This window comes from Rhinoderma darwinii, chromosome 2, assembly GCF_050947455.1.
Source record: "Rhinoderma darwinii isolate aRhiDar2 chromosome 2, aRhiDar2.hap1, whole genome shotgun sequence".
Taxonomy (NCBI): domain Eukaryota; kingdom Metazoa; phylum Chordata; class Amphibia; order Anura; family Rhinodermatidae; genus Rhinoderma; species Rhinoderma darwinii.
Genome location: NC_134688.1, coordinates 267,576,566 through 267,598,561, shown reverse-complemented (window position 1 = coordinate 267,598,561; position 21,996 = coordinate 267,576,566). Strand labels below are relative to the sequence as shown.

The 21,996-nt window shown below is 40.0% G+C and overlaps 1 long non-coding RNA gene across 1 annotated transcript in view; it reads left to right on the top strand.

Moving 5' to 3' along the window:
- Window positions 1-21,654, top strand: part of LOC142741140 (uncharacterized) — a 76,583-nt gene extending 54,929 nt beyond the window's left edge. Inside the window, exon 4 of the long non-coding RNA XR_012881012.1 lies at window positions 20,519-21,654. This is a non-coding gene — a long non-coding RNA (uncharacterized LOC142741140). The remainder of the gene's footprint in view (window positions 1-20,518) is intronic.
- Window positions 21,655-21,996: the final 342 nt, after the last annotated feature.

Below are 21,996 nucleotides of genomic sequence, written 5' to 3'. Positions count from 1 at the left end.
CGTGCATGAGGAGACAAAGTCCATAACGTCTTTAGGTAGCGTGGGCCACCAGAACTGACGGGTGATTAGATCTTGGTTCTTACGAGCACCTATGTGACCTGCCAGCTTAGAAATGTGACCCCAGCGAAGAATTCTTTCTCGGTCAGCCAGACGCACAAAAGTCCTTCCCGGAGGAATGTCTCTAACTTGCAGGGGATTCACAGATGAGATGCAGGATGGGTCAATAATATTCTGTGGAGATTCCATGGCGTCCTCAGTTTCAAAAGATCTAGACAAGGCGTCAGCCCTGACATTTTTGTCGGCAGGTCGGTAGTAGAGTTCGAACCGGAACCGAGCATAGAACAACGACCACCTGGCTTGACGAGGATTCAACCGCTGGGCCGTCTGTAGGTAGGTCAAATTCTTGTGATCCGTTAAGATCCGGAAAGGATGAACCACGCCCTCCAGTAGATGTCTCCACTCCTGCAGAGCCAGCTTGATGGCCAGTAACTCCCGATACCCAATCGAGTAGTTGCGCTCTGCGGAAAAAAACAGCTTAGAATAGTAGCCACATACCACAGCTTTGCCTTTTGATCCTCTCTGGAACAACAGTGCACCAGCACCAACCGAGGAAGCATTCACCTCTAATGAAAACTGTAGGGATACATCAGGATGGTACAGAAAGGAGGCAGACGTGAAGGCTTTTTTTTAAGGAATTGAAATTCGGCTTCACCCTTCGGAGTCCACATTTTGGCATTCATACCCTTCTTAGTGAGGGTGGAGATAGGAGCAGTCAAAGATGAGAAGTTGGGGATGAACAGCCGGTAGAAGTTGGTGACTCCTAGGAAGCATTGTATGGCCCTTAAGACTTGGGGGCGTGGCCACTCCAGGATAGCCTTTACCTTCTGGGGGTCCATCTTGAGGTCCTGATCGGAGATGATATAGCCCAGGAAGGATAGAGAGTTCTTCTCAAATACACTCTTCTCCAGCTTGGCATAAAGGCAATTCTCTCTTAGACGGAGCAACACCTGGCGGACATGACTTTGATGAGTTACTGGTTCTGGGGGAAAAATCAAAATGTCATCGAGATACACCACAACACAAACATAAAGGAGATCACGAAAAATGTCATTGACAAATTCTTGAAATACTGCGGGGGCGTTACACAGGCCGAAGGGCATAACTAAATATTCGTAGTGCCCATCAAGAGTATTAAAGGCAGTCTTCCATTCGTCACCCCGACAAATCCGGATCAGATTGTAGGCCCCATGCAGGTCCAGTTTAGAAAAATGTTTCGCCCCCCCGTATGCGATCAAACAGTTCAGAAATCCAAGGCAGAGGGTACCTGTACTTCACTGTGATCTGGTTTAGGCCTCGGTAGTCAATGCAAGGTCGTAGCGATCCATCTTTTTTCTTAACAAAGAAGAACAACGCTCCGGCCGGGGATGAGGATTTACGAATAAAACCCCTCTCCAGGTGTTCCTTAATGTAGGCCAACATGGAATGGGTCTCTGGCAAGGAGAGAGGGTACACTCTACCACGATGAGGAGACGATTCAGGAACCAGGTCGATCGGACAATCATATGCCCGGTGTGGCAGCAAGGTCTCAGACTCCTTTTTGTTGAAGAAATCGGAGAACATGGAGAAACAAGAAGGCAACGCTGTCAAAGGCTGTAGAGGAGCAGGCTGTGGCGAATGGATATGGCCCAGACAGCGGACGTGATATAGAGGCTAGTCTGATATGGCTGTTAAAAGTATCTTAACAGCCATACTTTAAACAGCCATGTCAGACTAGCCTCTATATCACGATCTATTGGAATATCTACGTATGTTCAGCAGTCTGCAGCTGCTGTTCTAAGCATTTATACTTATGTATTCATTACACTCTATTCTGCCACAGTGAAGGCATAATCTATATAGAGCGTGTGCCAGCTGACTTTGGCTATAAATTTTAATCCATTGCGTCTGTCGTTTGTCTCTTCATGGACATCTTAATAGCATAATATTAAAAGTTATATTTTATTGTTGTTCAGTTAGTAGTTGGGAAATTGGGTCTCAGTGTGCCTTAGGCACATCAGTTTTTTTGATTTATTCATATACCTGCCAACTACTAGGGTCTCTCTAAGCATTCTAGTGATAGTTTTCACTGACCCATTCACTTTAGCAGGTAAATCGGGTCTGTGAAAATTGGCCCTGATTCTGCAATCCGTGGAAAGATATGATTTGTCCTATGTTTTCACGGATCACTGACGGGACCCAGGCTGCGCATTCTATCGTGTGCATGAGGATTTAGTCTGTGTGTTGTATGCTGTAGCATATGAAAGAAAGAGACCCCAGCAGCTGGTAGGAGTCAAGGACAATATATTTACAAGAAACTGCTACCAGCAGAATAATCCTTTTGATCCAACTGCCAATAGCTAAATAAATGGACAGATAAATAAATAAATTTTATTGTGCTTCTATAAAGCAAATAGACTGACTACACTGATTGATTAAAATAAGTAATATCACCTCCGTTTAAGTTTGAACAGACTGTGCACAATATGCTAGATGTTTGACTCGTTGGTCTGCAGCCACGAGCAACACTGAACACAATACATATACACGTGGTCTAATGTGCACAGTCTGTTCAAACTTAAACGGAGGTGATATTACTTATTTTAATCAAGCAGTGTAGTCAGTCTAAAGTGAAAAAGATTATACCTCAAGTTTTGCTCACCTCATAAACAAGTTGCGTTTTTCCAATGCGTTTTGTGTAAAGCTTGATGATACCTGAATAGGCATAAAAATCCAAGAAGCTGTGGGTGCTCGTAGATCCTCCTGAGCTTAATCCTGTGTCGACAGCAGGTTGTAGTAACAAAAATAGTGTGTAGGAAAGGCAGATCCAGCACTCAAATGATAAAAAATTCAATTTTATTAGGTCATGTTAAAAGGGATAAAACAACAATCCCGGGACCACGCTTACGCGTTTCAGACCGCTAGGGTCCTTAATCATAGCTTGCTCTAAGCAGATAAAATTCACAAATATATAGTCAAGAAAATCTATCATGTGATTAGTTTGGGCTGGGTTTGAACATTTTAACCCTGTCTAGTCAGTACCAAAACTTGTGTCGTAGTTTTCTCTTGGTGTTTGAAATCACAGAATTATACTATAGGAGTGGTGTAAATTCTCACAGATAGCGCATGAATAAATGACTGTCACAAAAGAAGGAAAAAAATATACATACATCAAGCGAGTGTATATGCATCTCTTAATTACATTTCCTTGACAAAAGCCTGGTATATAGGTGGACTAATTAATTAGATATCAGGTGTGTATTGACGTCAAACATGATTGTAGGATGTTTTACTTATAAGCGGTTACAAAAATGTAGATATATGTTCGTGGATAACAAACTGTTACCATACTATTTTGCTGTTAAGAATGAAAAAACATCAAACATCAAGAATAATTAACAATCATTATTGGTATGGAGTTAACTTTATAAAAAATGTTGTTCTGAAATGAATAAACCTCCTAGTTTTGCAGAAGAAATGAAGCAAAATTAACGCACCTCCGTTTTGTCTCGATCATTGTTTACAGTAAAAGATGCATGATATCTGCTGAATAAATGAGTATAGTACAAATAGAAGAAATGTTAGTAAAAAATTTTTTAAATAACTACCGCAAACAGTGGAATTAACCAAGGTGTCGTATATGTGTGTATATGTCCTATTTGTGTGAACTCCGTGGTGCTGAATGAACAGCTCTATTTTTTTCCTTCTTTTGTGACAGTCATTTATTCATGCGCTATCTGTGAGAATTTACACCACTCCTATAGTATAATTCTGTGATTTCAAACACCAAGAGAAAACTACGACACAAGTTTTGGTACTGACTAGACAGGGTTAAAATGTTCAAACCCAGCCCAAACTAATCACATGATAGATTTTCTTGACTATATATTTGTGAATTTTATCTGCTTAGAGCAAGCTATGATTAAGGACCCTAGCGGTCTGAAACGCGTAAGCGTGGTCCCGGGATTGTTGTTTTATCCCTTTTAACATGACCTAATAAAATTGAATTTTTTATCATTTGAGTGCTGGATCTGCCTTTCCTACACACTATTTTAGTGTAGTCAGTCTATTTGCTTTATAGAAGCACAATAAAATGTATTTATTTATCTGTCCATTTATTTAGCTATTGGCAGTTGGATCAAAAGGAATTATTCTGCTGGTAGCAGTTTCTTGTAAATATATTGTATGCTGTAGCAAAACACAATTACAAGTACAGAAATTATTCCCAACTCTACTCTTTTCTTTTTAATTTCTAGAGGACGCTTACTGTAGTTTATATTTTACATTTAGTGCGTGCATTCTAAAACGCAGTTAAAATTAGATTGCCACCTCTTACTAATGATGACTTTTCATACTATCATATAAATGTCCCAAAATGCAATTTCATATAGGTTATTCACATACTCGCACACAGCAGTATCCACACCAACTTTAGATAAGATTTCAGAAGAGACATCAAAGGAACTATCTAGAGAGCCTCCAACCAAAACTAATGTACTAAGAAGAAAGAAATGTAAGATCTGTTTCAAAAGTGCTCTACGAACTATACCTTTAAGACTTGATATAGCAATAAACATAGGAAAACCTTTACGATCAGGAATCAGTAAAGTCAAGTCAATTTATTGATGAACATTGATCTATTAAACAAATCAATTACTTGAATATTCAGCAACACTTGAGTTGCAGGCAAGCTCAACAAAGTGCTGCGGATCAATAATATCTCACTGATAGCAAGGATAAAACATGCTGTCAGGAAATTAGCACTGGGAACGTATTTGGGTACTTTAACCCCTTAATGACGCGGCTATTTTGGGCCTCAAGAGCGCAGCACTTTTTTTTAAAAATGTCATCACTGCTTTCCGAGAGAGCAATAGCTTTTACATTTTTCCATCAACATAGCCGCATAAGGACTTGTTTTTTTGCAGAACGAGTGGTATTTTTAATGCCACCATTCCGGGGTACATATATTGTATTTAAATATTTTTTGGGGGAAGATGTAAAAAAAAAACATCTATTCCGCCATTTCTTTCAGGGTACTGTTTTTACGGTGTTTACTGTGCGGTATAAATATAAAAAAAAAATTTACTCTATGGGTCGTTACGCTTATCGCAATACCAAATTAATATAGTATTTAGGTTTTACTACTTTTGCACAATTGAAAAACTTGTTCTTAAGAATCATTTGTGTTTGTGTCTCAACATTGTGAAAGTCAAAACTTTTTTTTTTGCCGTCAATGGAGCTGTATTAGGGCTTGTTTTTTACGGGATGACTTGTCCAGTGGTTTTCATTGGCACCATTTTGAGGTACATAATAGGACTTATTGATTAACTTTTACTTATTTTTTTGAGAAGGAAATGCTACCATTTTTTATTTTTTTTACGGCTTTCTCCATGCCGAAAAAAATAATCTCCATGCAAGATAAATAATATGTTGTGGCGCGTTGCATTTGCACAACAATTTTGTGTACATTTTTTTTAAATATTTTTTTCATAATAAAGCTTTTTGTAATGGAAAAATATATATTTTTTCTGAACACTTTATTTAAAGAGGATCTGTCACTAGTTTATTAATGCGATATCTCCTAACTTATCTAATAGGCGCTATGATGCTGATAACTACAGTGTAATTTATTTTTAAAAAATGTTTATTATTTGCAAAGCTATGAGCATTTTTCTAAATATCCTAATTTAGCTATACTTGCCAGATGGGAGGTGACTCTTTCTTTTCACTTTGGCCGATGTAATGTTTTCTGTATGACGCTGTCCAATCCCAGCTAAGCAACACAGCGTGATCATATAGTATACAGCTTCCATTCCTGACTGTATTTTCAACTGGTGATACCTCCAGTTATTTTACAGCTAGATTAGAATCTCATCTTTCATATACCACCAGAACCACTGTTCTAGGTGGTCGACAGCCAGAGATATGGCTATTTAAAGTGATCCTCCTTCCCTCCAGCCTCAGTCTCCCATACTGTGTGAAGCAGCCTCATGCTCTGATAGGACAGCATCAGAGGCTGTGAGGTAGCTCCACCTCAGGAGAATCGCTGGTGGTTACACCCACTTGTCTAGTATAGCCTAATTTGCATATTTAGAAAAAAGCTCATAACTTTTAAAACAAGAAATGTTTGGGGCACAATTTTCACTATCATTATCAGTGTGACAGCGCCTATTAGATTAGCTAGGAGATTGGGCATCACTAAATTAGTGACAGATCCTCTTCAATTGTTTTAAAATAAAAAATTGTTGTCCCACTAGGGGACTTGGACATGAGCTCACAAAATACACTGCAATACTTCTACTCATTGCAGCATCTCAGGGGTTAAAACAAAGGTGACACCCACTGTGAATGGTGTGCCCACTCCATCCCCATGCTGTACACTTGCGGCGCTTTGCACTAACTACATAGTGCTAGCATTGTAAATGTACAGCATTTTGCACCAAGGGTGTTACGTTGGGTACGTGGACCCACTGGACCATGCCACCTTGACGGTATGGCAGCTAGCCAACAGGACACAGGTCACAGTCTATAGTCCGTATAGTGTAACTGTGGTAGCTCAGACAGTAGCAAGACAGGCTCGCCTGGGACTAGGCGGCAGGCAGGCAGCAGGCAGCCGCCAGGCGTGGTGCAGCAGGATAGGCGTGGTATACAGCACAGCATGACTTCAGCTCAACACAGCACTTGACCAGGATAGCACGGGATACATGTTACAGGTAGCAGGAGCGAGAGACACTGGGAACGGGAAAACACTTAGGAGACCATTTGCATAGACAGACTAGTGTAACAACAACAAGGCTCAGGCAAGGCAGAAAGGGGCTGGGCCCCTCTTATAGTCCAGGGGCTCATGGGCTAATTTTGACCTAATTACTACGGGACCCAGCCGGGAGAAGCGGAATTGAGCGCTGGTATCTCCTGAGGAGGAGATGGGGACCAGCGCTCACAGTTCCATGGCTGCGGTCGTCAGGAGGTGAGTGAGCCTGATGGCCCGCAGCCATGGGCATGACAAAGGGGTTATGTTAATAACACTTTTTTAATGAAATTTAAGTAAAATGCATCGTTTTAGCAAAAAAAAAACATTTATTTTACAACTGGTTAATAAGTAGAAATACAGACATTATTCTTTATCGTCAGTTAAAGAGGACCTGTCGGCTTTTTTGACATGTCTGATTTACAAAATACTTGTATTTCCAATACAACAATGCTGGAGCATTTTCTTAGAACTCCGTGCTGTGCTGTTCATTTGTTATTCCTCCTGGAAATGTACAGTATGAATAAACTCTGTGACTTGCCACATCTCTCACCCTAACTACCCGAGAGGCAATATGTGATCAATGGCACCAACAATAGTTTTGAAGACATCCAAAATGTAGGTTTAGGGCAGTTTTCAAAAGCTTCTTCTCCTTTTTGCAACAAAGCTTTTACTGCTAAATGAGGGTCACAAGACCCCTATTCTCCTAAGAGGTTTGGGTCACAAAGGTCCCCATTCCCGCTTAAAATAAATTGTTGCAATTCCCTATGGATATGCCATAAATGTCTCCCATCAACATTTTTTCTTCATACCTAAATAGCATGCAGGTATTAGATATTTATATACGGGTAACATTTGCATATTTTTCATATAAAAAAAACCAGAAAAAACATGTCTCTAAAGCAGGCCATACACTTTAGACAGCTGTCGCTGAATACTCTTTGGGCTGTCTCTACTATCTTAAACTTTAAAATATATGAAAACAAGTTATAGAAGATATACAATATTACATAGATAATTGTTTTTACATTTGATGACTATGGCAGCATGATGACTCTGTATGTAGTGCTGTTGTCTTGCTGAACTGGGGTCCTGGTTCATATTTGGCCAGGGAAACACTTGCATGGAGTTTCCTGTGTTCTCCCCTTGCTTGTATGGGTTTGCCATTGGGTAATCTAATTTCCTGTAACTCTCCAAAAACATATTGCTAACCTATAGAACTAGTCCTAGTTTGTGTTTAATTTAGATGAATAAGATTCTGATTAATGTGAGTTATTACAATCTGTATACAGAACTGAGGATTATATTGCAATTTGTATGTAGTAAATTAAAAGTCATTATTAGAATAAAATGCATTATTGTGTGAATTTATGCTGAATCTTTTAGAACAACTTCCGGACAGGTCATGTTTTTGTGGTCTACAAAAGTTAGATTTATGCCTTATTTAAATGTACTTTTCCTATAATGCAAATTTTTATAGTTTACTGTATTTGTATCTATTGGTAAATACCCAGGCACTCTCTCTCCATAGATAGGGTTTATATCAAAACTTTATTTTTGCCCTCTAACAGGACTATGTTCTTTATAGTAGGTATTCTATAGTTTATATCATTATTAGAATTATGCAATCAAGTAATTAACAAGGGAAAAAACTGAGACAATTACTGTTTATTATTAAGCTGTTTGAATATGGAATATATTTTTGTGCACCTGTTGCCCTATAATTTATTATAAGTACAACTGACCAGGAGCTGATGACCCCGACTTCCACTGATTACTTCATATGTACCCTATTTGTAAACCCATTGGCGGCACCTTGACCAATGACACTACTTTGTAACTACATTCCTGTTAAAGGGCTGGTATAATGGTGGATTTTGCTTGCTTGTGTCACCCACCATTGTGACCCCCTTTATAATCAGGGTCACTAGGGTTATGCCTAGTTTCCCTACCTTTTCCTTATACTAACATTAATCTACTTGCTTTGCTGCTACGTAAGTGTATACGACTCAGTAAATACAATTGTGTAGTAAATAAAAGGTAATATTTATTACTAACAATAATCACACTTGCATATAAAATACACAGAACACAGTAACTGATCACAGTTTAGTATCAGTATACCCCAATACATATAACACGTTAATATATACTGAGTATACTCACACTATACGTAGTACAGTATAAACGCGGTATCACAATCCTAATTATACCACCACCCACTTATCTAAACATACATATGAATACAGTTACATTACAATACAATTCACATAAGTTACTTGTAATTCTCACACGCTCACTATCTCTGTCCCACTCCCTCCTAATATAACTGTCCCTGTACACTAAGGGTAATAGGGGGAGAAGATACTTAGCAGTTCATGTGGTGCAAAGCTGGTGTGGTCTCTCAGGAAGGGCCATGAGGCAAGAGCAGACCAGGAGGGAAGGGGCTTCCGTTGGGAAAAGAGAGAGGGCAGTGTGGGACCGTTTGTCCTTTTTAAACCCTCCCGTGCACATCTGTGTGACATCACATGCTCATGCACGTGCAAGGGGGTAGGGCATGGGCTTATGACTACCTCATGGAATCTCATTACCTGGTGAGGGGGATGGAAGCAGTTAGAACTTCCTGCTTCCTGGATAAGTTCACAGCTTATGGCTTCCACCCCCCAGGATGTACCTGATGAGGGGGGGAGTGCAGAATATTTTCTCCCCCCTCCCCCAGAGGGCAAAGATACACACTTAACTAATATATGACATAGAAAACACTTCCGTTTACAATCCCCCTATTGTCGGGAACACGACAATGAAATTTGTGGAAATGTTTGTCAGTATTACCCCCTCAACCTCACTCATTACTGGTAATGGTAGCAGATGGAATGAAGTATACATTTAGACTTAGTACACAACATCACTTATCTCCTCAAGGACAACTTCCTGCCAGTCCTCAAACTCAAAAGTCCATATAAACGCAAAGCCCATCGAACTAACCTCAATGTCCATAGACGGAACCTCAAAAAGGCCATAGAAACTCAAAGTCTATAACCAAACTCAAAGTCCTTGATCTTCTTCTTTCTTCGATCTAGATCTATCTTATGAATATTTTCCTCCTTAGCGGCGTCAGCTGGTCTTTTTAGCGGCCGATCCCATATTAGCATGCCGACCCATTTAAGGCTACTTGTGCCCTCACACGGTCAGCCTTGGAATGGCTTAGCCTGCCTTTCGACAACTTTTGTACGCAATCCGTTATCTTTCTAAATCTTTTCAGTATCTTGATTGAAGGCAAAACAATCTTTGTGGGCCGATATCCATGTCTCTATCACGGCAGGTTAACATCCCTGAGGAGGAGGTGATGTCTTTGTACCTAGATATCTAATTGTGGGGCGGAACATCCTTATGAAACATACCAGTTCTAAGGTTGAGGTGGCAATTACCTACAAGGGTGTGTGTGTACCTTACCTGTCCCTAAGGGTTCCTACACACTACACAATCATACACACAAAATGTAAAATAATCAAACATACAAAAATATTCCCCCCAAACCATAGGTATATGTACATATAGAGATTCATGCTCAAACAGCATCTCTCACTCCTCCATAAACACGTGAAAGGTACACATGCAAATGGGGTGACTACAGGCTGTAAATATATAATAACTAATAGTCTCCAAAAGCAAACAGATTTATTGGGCTAGGTATTGTTCCAAGGAACATCCTCCCATATGTATTGGTAGGGCAACTCTATAATACGTATATAGATATAGAAGAAACAGAGTCTGTAGCCAATATATTATCAGAGAATATCAAGACAAAGCTTTATTTAAATATGCACGATAACAAACGTTTAAAAAGGTATGTATAACAGGAGAAACTCAATAAAAAATTACATAGAGACAAATCAGGAGAGCCAGAGTTTATATATTGAGCCCTTATTGTATAGGTTTGCAGTAGGACTATCACTGGTATAGCATATGGTAGTTTGAACTCAGTGCATGTATTGATGCTATTGAGGGACATAAATGGTCCATAGAAAGAGCATCAAGTACTAAGAAAAGTGGATCTAAACCATACCCTGAAAATACAGGAATAGCCAGGATAATCTTACCCATAAACAGTCCTTGGCTGGGTCCCGATAGTCACTGTGTGCGCCCTGACGCGCGTTTCGCAGATGTCCGCTTTATCAAGGGGGTGTAGTGTGTCTATCCAGGAGGCATCCTCTATATACCCTATCTATGATGTGGCCCAGGTGTGATCTACATAGATTCTGCTCTGTTCAAGGTTGCATGGCGCGCATCCGACGGCGCAACAGGAAGTGTGGCAGGCCCCACTTCCGTCCTCCAGTGCTGCGGCACACATCCGGTCTCTGGATGCGTACCAAGAGATCCGGACATGCGCACCGCACTATCGGAGGTTCGGGCGTAGCCAAACCCAGTCCCGGCCGCGCACGTCAAGAGCGCGCACCCCATTGGACAGCACAGAGAGGTGTATGTAAGTAAATATATTGGGGCATCTAATAACCCGTTTAGTGCTTCAGATTCTTTACTTTTAACAAGTTAGTATCGCTATAGTGTCCAGAAAAAACTCAAGTAAAGGGTTGACGTTCTCACCCACTGCCCCTTTTGTTTTTTTTACAGTTTTAAAGGATTTGCACCTGTTTTCTAGGAAACTTGTCCTCCAATAATTGCATAATAGGGGATGCGGCACACTTGAAATTGACAGTGAGATGGAAAGGGAGGCCCTGTCAGCATTGGAAGAACTACTATGCGAACAGAGCACCGTAATAAGTAAGTTCCCTATGTCGGCCCTACCCAAATCGACGAGGTTTCCCCCCTTGTTACTGTGCCCTCAGGTGGAAATATTCACCAAACTGGTAGTAGATGATCTTAAACAAATACCCAAGTTTGGATATAGGGATAATCTCACAGTCCCTCAGAGACAAGCATTAAGAGAACTACAATCCTATGAGGATGTGGTTATCAAAGCCGCTGACAAGGGGGGTAACATTGTGGTATGGCCGACAGAAAAATACGAAAAAGAGGCATTTAGACAATTAAGAGACAAGCAGACTTATGCTAAACTTATGTTTAATCCTATATCTAAATTCTCTTTGGAACTGAAGGAGATCTTGAATAGGGCCTTGGACAAAGGGATTATTACTAAGAAGATTTTTGAGGGACTATTGACAGAGGACCCCAAAATACCTACAATCTATTTTCTGCCAAAAATCCACAAAAATCTGATGGAACCCCCAGGACGTCCTATTGTGTCAGGTATGGGAGGCTTATGCGAAGCCACATGTAAATTTATAGATCATTACTTAAAGCCGTTGGTAACAGAACTGCCATCACATGTAAAGGACACAAAGGATGTCCTGGGGAGAATTGACGGGATTCAGATTGAACCCGATATGTACCTTGTAACCGCGGATGTTGAAAGTCTATACACATGCATAAGACATGGGGATGGTCTGGAGGCGGTCCGCTTCTTCCTGGGGACCAGCAACTGGGATGACGAATTATGTGAACTCATTGTGGAACTACTACAGTATGTTTTGAGCCATAACATCTTTGTATTCAAGGATAACTTCTTTCTACAGACTCAAGGCACTGCCATGGGCGCGGCGTGTGCGCCATCCTATGCGAACCTGTTTCTCGGTTTTGGGAGAGGCAGGTTTTTCACGGGGATGGCGCTCGCGCCGCGGACTATGTGCAGTGCTTGCTCCGCTACATTGACGACATACTGTTTGTGTGGCAGGGTTCGGAGTGTGAGTTGAGGAATTTTATGCAGCAACTTAATATCAATCAGGTGAATGTCAAATTGACATACTCATTCCACCCTTCCAAGATTGAGTACTTGGATTTACTAATATTCACAGATGTAAGTGGCTTTCTTCAGACAGACGTCTACCGCAAGTCGACCTCCGTCAATTCATTGCTGCATGCATCCTCTTCTCACACTCCTTCCACCATCAAAGCCATTCCAGTTGGTCAATTCCTCAGGATGAGGCGGATCTGCTCTACTGACCATCTTTTCGAACATCAGTCTGAGGACCTCAGATATAGATTCGAAAATAGGGGGTACATCAAAAGGTCCATCAAGGCAGGATACCGGAGAGCAAAAAAGACCCCTCGTGCAAACCTGTTGAGGAGTAAAATCCCTGCAGTGAGAAAAACAGCTGTTAGGTTAATCTCCACCTACAATAGTAGATGGGACGAATTGAGGACTATCCTAGGGCGACACTGGCCAATTTTAAGGTCCGAACCCACTTTGGCTCTTTGTCTTAGCGACAAACCAACAATGACGGCCAGGCGGAGTAGGAATCTCCGTGATATCCTGGTCAAAAGCCACTATACCCCCAAAAAAAAAACAATTTTTTCGGATCTCAGGGGCAAAGAAAAGGGTGTTACCCATGTGGCAACTGTGTTGCGTGCCCCAACATCAGTAGAACAAACAAGTACGAATCAGTGGACGGTACTAAGTCGTTTGATATCAAAGACTACATATCGTGTAGTACCACACATGTAGTTTACTACGCTGTATGTGGGTGCCCAAAGATTTATATAGGCCTGACATCGAGGGAACTGCGTATACGCACCAAAGAACATGTGCGGGATATTATTGAGGCAGGGGTTATCGATGACCCTATAGAACTCAAAACCTTGCCCAGACATTTTAAAATGTATCACGGGTGCAACCCAAGATCCCTCAAAATTCGGGGGATTGAACGTATACGTTGTGGCATCAGGGGGGGCAATGTGAAGAAGGTCCTGGCACAAAAGGAATGTAGGTGGATTGTGCAACTAGGATCTATGGCACCGGCTGGACTTAACGAACAATTAAGTTTTGCACCTTTCCTATGAGGAAGCCGGAACCACCAGACTACCAGCATAATACTATTTAATGAATTTTAAACTGTGGATTGTTTGTGTGTTTAGTTTTTAACATATATATTCTTTTAGTAGGTATGTGATATATCGGCTATTATCCAGTGAAGCATCCGTGTACCCCTGAATAAAACCCCGTATAATTGGACGACTCTTTATGTTATGAATCGTGATGTGGATTATGCATACCCGGGACTCTACTTATGTAATTTGTTCACGACTTTGCTCTCATATATATGTTTGCACAGGCACTTTAATGTTGTCTGCTTTTTTACAGACAACCTTATATGACTGTCACCTAACAGTAACAGTCTCTTATATAATCTCTGTGCACTGCCTTATTATGTTTGTTATGTGTGTACGCTCTTATTTGGAGATCTATGTATCTCCGATGTTTAGGGTTTTATATCAATGTTTGTGACGTATTGGTATGTCCGTAAATGATACACTATATCAACACACAAATTTTATATATATATATATTTCTTATATTACCATTGCATTATAGCATATACAACTGAATATTTATCTAATCATATTTGGCTATTTTGTGGCATTGCCATCTTAATTATTAAATGTATTTTTTATTTTCTTTTGTCAAACACTGTGTAATGTGGGCAACGTCTTTTCCGAGATCTGTTATTATTTAGGCATAAAAATGAATTTCTTTTAAAACTGATCATATGCAATCACTTGAGTTTTTTCTGGACACTATAGCGATACTAACTTGTTAAAAGTAAAGAATCTGAAGCACTAAACGGGTTATTAGATGCCCCAATATATTTACTTACATACACCTCGCTTTGCTGTCCAATGGGGTGCCTGCACTTGACGTGCGCGGCCGGGACTGGGTTTGGCCACGCCCCAACCTCCGATAGTGCGGTGCGCATGTCCAGATCTCTTGGTACGCGTCCAGAGACCGGATGTGCGCCGCAGCAATGGAGGACGGAAGTGGGCCTGCCACACTTCCGGTTGCGCCGTCGGATGCGCGCCATGCAACCTTGAACAGAGCAGTATCTATGTAGATCACACCTGGGCCACATCATAGATAGGGTATATAGAGGATGCCTCCTGGATAGACACACTACACCCCCTTGAGGAAGCGGACATCTGCGAAACGCGCGTCGGGGCGCACACAGTGACTATCGGGACCCAGCCAAGGACTGTTTATGGGTAAGATTATCCTGGCTATTCCTGTATTTTCAGGGTATGGTTTAGATCCCCTTTTCTTAGTACTTGATGCTGTTTCTCTGGACCATTTATGTCCCTCAATAGCATCAATACATGCACTGAGTTCAAACTACCATATGCTATACCAGTGATAGTCCTACTGCAAACCTATACAATAAGGGCTCAATATATAAACTCTGGCTCTCCTGATTTGTCTCTATATCATTTTTTATTGAGTTTCTCCTGTTATACATACCTTTTTAAACGTTTGTTATCATGCATGTTTAAATAAAGCTTTGTCTTGATATTCTCTGATAATATATTGGCTACAGACTCTGTTTCTTCAAAGGCTGTAAATATATGCCCGCCTCCACGTACATACTCACTCGCTGTGGGACGGGCACATCCTCACTGACTATGCCTATGTTGCGGACACATATCTACACCTAGAATATCTATATGTACACCTTGAAAGTTTTTGTACGACACATTGATTCAAATTACATTACACAAACATATATATATACATAAACTTGACAATTACGGGTCGCAGGACAGTATTGATGTTATGTCCTTAGTCCAAGTTCATGCTTTTATGCCTGACCTAGTTTGCTTGGTCGGCAAGTCCTTTCACCCATCAGTACTATCACAGGGTGGATGAGCAGGTTGAAGAAGAAAATTGGTTGATTCAATGGTTGATTCTCCAGTTGTTTTCCTGGAGTGGTTTTCTAATTATGCATTATAAATACAGGCAACACCCATATAGTATAACTACATAGCTACTGATAACCAGGAATACCCACAATAGAATCTGTGAAGGAACCATAAAAAAAAATACAATGACAACAAAAGAACTGGGATCAAACAACAGACCATAAACACACAGTACTGACATCAAAAAGAGAACCCCCTAACTGTGAACATGTAATTTATGGCCTACTTAATATTCACAGCTGAATTCCAAACCAGTTGTGGTTCGTTATTGAGATCTTTGAACACATGGTTTAGCAAATGTGTGGTGGAGATTCTCATGTAGCCATTTAGTCCTTTCCTAAATCCACCATTTGATGTAATGTGGCCATTTTCTATTGCTTCATTACTAGGCTTTCCACGGTTGCTCATACCATGCAAGTTTCTATCAATAAGTCCCATCTGACCACATTTAAAACATTTAACAGGACCACATTGCTTAGTACCCAAAGACTTGCAGTACTTCGCAATATGGCCTGAGCTGGCACATGCAAAACATTTAACAGTACATGCTCTGCTGGACTTAAGGCAGTCAACAGTGCAAGAACTCTTAAAGTTCTGCATGGCTTGGGACGCACTTCTGATTATCGTACGCTTACATTTGCCTAACACTTTAGTAACCTTGTTACCTTCAGGTTTCTGGATGGGATCACGATTTGGGACATCTGATCCATCACTCTTTCTACTCCCCCCTTTTTGCCCTGTAAGGGCAAACTTACAGCAGAATCAGGCCTTGAAAAAGACAAGGCCGGTAACATTTTTGAGAAATCTTTTATGATGTTTTGCATACTGGCAACCAACTAGCAGCAAGCTCATCATTCAAGTTGGCAATGATGGCATCCGTAGATGCCGCCTTATCCTTAAATGCATTGATCACAGCATAAGACCCAGTCAGCTGTGCATCAATATCATCACCATGATTTTTCAAATCTATCACCTGCGCTTCCAGTATGCAAATATACTTATCTCTATCAATTTTACATTGGGCATTCTCTGCCAGTTGTGTCTGCAAAGCACAAACCTGCTTCACATTGTTGACACAACACTGGCAGTGAAGATTTGGGGAATCACTCTTCACTTCTGTGTTTTCAGGCTTCCACGTCTCCTCATAAACACAGATCATTTTATGAAGCATGTGTAGCCTTTTGGAGGTTTTGTTAAAAACACTCCCCTTGCTGATGCACATCTTATCATGCGCATAAGCCTCGTCCAGCATTCCTACTGACTTGTATGTAGTGGGGGGTACTGGATTAAATGTAGTGTTTTTAGTGAAGTGTTGCGAAATCCATACTCACTCTATCAGAAGTCATCTCAGTCTGTGTTGTCCTCCTTGTCCCCTGCTGCAAGAAAAAGGTCCTTTTCTCCGGAACGCATTTTCCCGACCAGCTGGACTTCACCTGAAGAACACCGACATCGATATTTATCTATCAGAAGTCATCTCTCAGTCTGTGTTGTCTTCCTTGTCCCTTGCTGCATGAAAAAGGGAACGCCTCTGGAACGCCTTTTCCCAACCAGCTGGACTTCACCTGAAGGGCACCGAAGTCGATACCTCTGAAACTCTTGTGTTGCTCGATCGCCCGATGATTCGTCGCCGTAGAACAGCACACCGCAAAGCAAAATAAGACACGTTAATACCTCAGAAAAAATTAAATAAATAACAATAGGTTGATATCAATTGTAACCTGGATCAGGCCTTAAATAAAATTGTGTTACTCGTCCAAACTTCAAGGTCTGGGCGCACAGTATAACACAACAATTCACTGTGTACGTACATTATCAGTCCACACCTCTTTGTCTATCTTCAGTTCACGTTTTAACACAATTTTATTGTACAAAAATACAGAAATAAATTGACAACAGTTCGGGCCTTGGCTCGACAATGAAAAAGAGCTTATATATATATACATATATATATATATATATATATATATATATATATATATTGCTCCTGGCTGGCCATATGTAAAATACTTCCCTTTACAATTCCTATCACTCTTTTCACCAAACAATACTGTCATAATGTTTGATCCAGCTTTGTGTCGCCTAGCTAGGCGGTAATGAACAGACCTAAACATATGTCTCTGCAACCTTAGCTAACTTACCTAAAAGAGGCAGAGCATGGAGTTACTCTAACCATATAAGGGGAAGTTTTTATGGGCAGCTTGGTCACACGAGACCTCATTGCTGCACATATGGCACTGACCTTTTCTACTTTGTCTAAGGTGTAGAGATGGTTTTAAAGACAGGACCTGCATGTTAGACTGCCCTTTTCAGAGTGGCTATTTCTGCATGTGATGTTTTCTTAGGACCATACTGGGGCAGCATACAAAAAGAACACTGCATGTCTACTTACCCAAAAATAAATACATGTTAAAGGGAACCTGTCACAAGCATTTCACCTATTGAACTTTACTTATTCTTCACTGGCCGCTGCTATCAAAAGTTAATTGCCGTTATCCCCTCTCCTAAACTCCTCCTCCAACTGTAAATAACGGTCTGCAAACATTTTGCGCCTTTTATCGTAATAATCCGGTGTCCCTTTGTGCGCACACACCAGAAGAGGACATCGATGCACAAGCGCTGGTGTGTACTGGGGGAAGGCAGGGAGCTGTCAATCAAAAGTAAGGAGGTGGGGTAAACTCGGAAAGACTTGAAGAATGAAGATATGACTCTTTTCAAACTAAGATTTTACTCTTTTCAAATGAAAATATGACACTTTTAAGGTCGTTAGCATATGGTGTGGGAACACAAAAAAATTGAATACTAAAGATATAGAGCTGACTATGAAGACAATCATAGGTTATATAGAAATTATTTTTCACCCACTACCACCAGGTATTGCTGGTTTAACCCCTTAGTGACCAGCCCATTTTAGGCCCTAATGACCAAGCTATTTTATTAGTTTTTCTATAGTCGCATTCAAAGAGTTATAACTTTTTTATTTTTTCGTCTACATAGCTGTATGAGGACTTGTTTTTTTGCGGAATTAGTTGTACTTTTTAATAGCACCATTTTGGGGTACATATAATTTTTTTATTAACATTTATTAACTTTTTTTGGGGGGATTATAAAAAAAAACTGAAATTCCACCATTGTTCCATGCGTTTTTAAATTGACGCTGTTCACTGTGTGGCATAAATAACATGTTACCTTTATTCTATGGGTCGGTACGATTACGGCCATACCACATATGTAGAGGTTTTTTATGTTTTACGACTTTTGCACAATAAAAATACTTTTGAACTAAAATTATTTGTTTTTGCATCGTTGCTTTCCAAGAGCCGTAACTTTTGTATTTTTCAATCAATGTAGTGATTTTTTTGGGCTTGTTTTCTGCGGGACGAGACATAGTTTTGATTGGTACTGTTTTGGTGTGCATGGGACTTATTGATTCATTTTTATTATGACTTTTTTGGGGGGCAATGGAAAAAAATTACAATTTCGCCATTGTTTTTTGTGTTTTTTTTTACGGTGTTCACCTTGCGGTTTAAATTACATATTAACTTTATTAATGGAGTCATTACGGTTGCGGCGATACCATATATGTGTACTTTTATTTATTTTTTACACTTTTACTAAATAAAACCACTTTTTATGGAAAAAAATGGTTATTTATTTTTTTACTGTAATTTTTATTAATAATCTTTATTTCACATTTATTATTTATTTTACTAGTCCCACTACGGGACTTTACTGTGCGATCTTCAGATCACTGCTATAATGCTTTGGTATACTTTGTCAGTGTAAATCTGACAGGCAATCTGTTAGGACATGCCTCCGGCGCGTCCTAATCGGCATATGTCCAGGGCAGACCTGGGGGCATTTATCAAGCCCCCGGCTGCCATGACACCCCATCGGAGACCCGCGATTGCATTTGCGGGCCGCCGATGGGTAACAGAGGTAGCTCACTCCCTCTGTAAACAAGTTAACTTTGATCGCGGGTGTTGGAGCAGGAGCTCAGCTGTCATCAGACAGCTGAGCCCCGGCTCCAGCCTGCACGGGAGACCCATGCAGGACTTAGTCTAGGCTAACGTGAAAAGGCGGCAGCCTAGACTAAGGCCCCTTAGTGACGAACGGGAAAAGGCGTATTGTTGGTCACTAAGGGGTTAATAGGTGAAATGCTGGTGACAGGTTCCCTTTAAGCCTATTTTCGTCATCATAGCACAGTTGACTGCTATTTTAAAAACATTTTAATACATAATATTAAAAGTTATTCTTTAGTGCAGTGACTATATACTATTTGAGGGTTTTTTTTTAGTCTTGGAGGAGGCTTTTAACTATTTTTTGTCAGTGAATTTATGGCACACTTATGTCAGGTTAAAGTGGGTGTCTGAGATTTAGAAAAACAAACAAAACTCAGACAACCCCTTTAAGTTAGAATACATTATTGTACTAAGAGAGTACTAAAGGATATGAATAATGTAGTGGGAAAAGTAACAATAAATATATTTCAACATGACAGGAACGTGCAGAAATCTTGTTTATTCTAGAATGCAGCTTTTCACATGCATAATTGTCAGACTAGATGAAGCACAAGATCTTTTATTTCCTGTCAACAGCCATTGTTTCTAATTGCAAATTTTTAATTCTAGAACTTATATAAATACTAGCATGAATAACAATGAGCCTCCATGCAGATACATCATAAAAGCACAACTTTTCTAAATGTGGTGTTCATGTAAAGAATCTGTCTTCTACTTTTCCCACTGTTACTACTTCCTACTCAAGGTTCCCGTTGAGTGTACTGACAAAGGACTCTGTAATTGACATTTTAGCTTTTATTTCCTCATGACGTCCTACAGACATTGCCTACTTTAAGTCAATTGTTCTTTGTGCCTTTTTGTGTTTACCTTTCTCTCAAAGCCGTCAGACTACAGTGATTACTTTTTCGAATGACGCTTACGATTAACCAAAGCTCTTTTTTGTTTAACTTAGATCAAAAATATCCTCTGGAGGAAAAATAAGAAACAGTCCAGCCAGCTACTTTAAAAACAGTCTATCTGTTCTTTTTTTACCAACTGGATAGAGGGTCAGAGTAAGCCAACACTTTGCTTGTTGTACACACGTCTGAAATTTACTGAAACTGGTGGGATTTGAAATAAAAATGAAAGCTTTCGTTCGACTGACCTGGGAAATCCGCCAACAAAATTGAGGTCAGAAATGGATGTCGCTAACATTTTCCATTTTTAGCAAAAATGGAAGCGAGTAATGACCTTAAAGTAAAAAAGAATATACTGTTTTTCAGCTACACAATCACTACTGTTTGTATAATTGGACTGTAGCAGCTAGAGCAGGTTTTGATGCTACATATGAATTCAATATTTATGCTATTATTAGGCATATGCAAAGCCAAATTACAGACGTATTAATAGTAAACAGACGTTTAATGAAATTTAGTTGTACACTTAACAGTAAAGTGTTCTCCTCTACTGTAACTAGCATCTTTAATGAGCTGGTATATTAGCATAAACGAGTGCCATCTCTGCAGTGTACATCTCTGGCTTTCATATCGGTAGTTGCACTCCTAAAAAAGTAATTCTCTTAGTATGCAGTCACACACGGCATACTTTCCTTACATTTTCACAGCATCAAAATAAAGCTCTGCACGCCACATGTGACTGCACCCTTATTCTCCAACCAATCACTTACTTGCCAAATAATTCAACCTAGTTATCTTCAGTTGTTTCCTCTAGTAGTGCAGATGATGCACCAAGACCCTGGTGTCTGAGAGGCCCTTATGGCACCTAAGAGGCAGCAGAATAAAAAAAAATGACACATCAAGAAGATCCAAAAGCTTCAGCCTATGGCCCATATTAATCAATGAATTTGCACCTTCTTTTGGTTCATATTAGTCCAAAATTGTGTCTTATCTGTTATGCAATATATTTCTGTTTAAACAAGTTTATGGCTTTTTTCTACATTAGAAAACAGAACTAAACCGGTTACGCAGAACTCACAAAGAAACTACAGTAGATAATTTAGGGGCATGACAATCCTCTCCCTTCATAGGTGAACCTATGCATATTACGTAAGGAAGCATCGGTTAGCGGTTAGCAAGTAATTACATTTTGCAATCAGTAAGGATATCGTTTACACATAATATATTATAATCTCTTGATTAGGTTGTATGCTTTTTGATGGTCTGGGGAGATTAGGAACCCATGTGATATACTTATTAACCATTTTCGCCGGAATTTGATGCCATTTTCTACATGCAAGTAAATAGTTTGCAAAAGTGGAGCGCAAAGGGGATGTTGCTTGCTGCTTTGCCAGAATTTAGACACATTATGAAAAAAGTCGCATCTCTACTCCACACAGCGTAGAAAAAGTAACAAATTTATCAAAGAAGGCACATTCGGTCATACGTTTGTCATAACATATTAGTGTAGCCTTAGCTTAGATATTGGCTAAAA